Below are 1,026 nucleotides of genomic sequence, written 5' to 3' on the forward strand. Positions count from 1 at the left end.
TGACAGAGACCTTGAAGCAACACAATGATTCTTTTTCCTTCCTCTTCTCTACTTCATTCTTGTCTTCCTTCTCCTACTTCTCTTCTTCCTTTTCCTTCTTTTTTTTTTCTTCTCTTTACCTCTTCTTCTTTTTCCCTCTGCTAATTCATCCCCCTGTCAACTGACAGGGTTAGTTAAATTTCCCCAATAAATCTATAGCACTGCCATCTTTGCTGAACCCCTTTGGGGTAAGCTCACCACGGATTCCCCCATGGGGTGTCTTTCTCTCCATCCCTCCCCATGCCTCATGGTATCTTAACTTTCATCCCCTACCACGCCTAATGATAACTTTCTCCTTTTTATAGGTAATTTTTTTTAGGTTGCTAAACACCTCTAGGGATTTAGCCTGCAGGTCAATGGCTTATCCCCACCTCATGGAGTATTTCCTTTCTCAAGGTTAATTGTGAGTTCTCCTTGGGAATTTGTCTTTTTCATTGTTCATTGTTAAAAACCACTTTGGTATCTAAATATATGCTCTCCCAGCTGTATTTCAAATTTACCACTCCTGGTTTCTATCGTATCTTTTCATTTTGTCTGTAGCCTCTTCTCCTAAATAAATCCCCCTTTGAAGTAGAGAATGGCCAATGTGAATCCTTCACAAGACCCAACCCCAACATTTAGTGTCTACATCAAACTGATCATTTTGTCTTAAACCCCAACATATCATTTGGAACTAGGAACTGCTACCATCACTGGAAGGATAGAAATTAGAAATGAGTGAGGGAAGAGTAACAGACATGTCAGGAAAAAAAGGAGGAAAAACATCAATAAAATATTTAAAAGTGCAGAAGGAAACAACAAAAAGATGTTCATAAGTGGAGACAAACAATAGAGCAATTTTGTATTTACTGTGTTAAATTTAATGTACACTTTTTAAAAACAAACTATGTAATGTGGAAAAAAGGAAAATGATTTGCAACTCAAAAAAAAAAAAAATCACAGCCAACCTTTGTTCTCTGAAAATTCCTGGTTTGAGGTACTAGGAGC

The sequence above is a fragment of the Antechinus flavipes genome, chromosome 4 (genome assembly GCF_016432865.1).
Source record: "Antechinus flavipes isolate AdamAnt ecotype Samford, QLD, Australia chromosome 4, AdamAnt_v2, whole genome shotgun sequence".
In the NCBI taxonomy this organism is placed as follows: domain Eukaryota; kingdom Metazoa; phylum Chordata; class Mammalia; order Dasyuromorphia; family Dasyuridae; genus Antechinus; species Antechinus flavipes.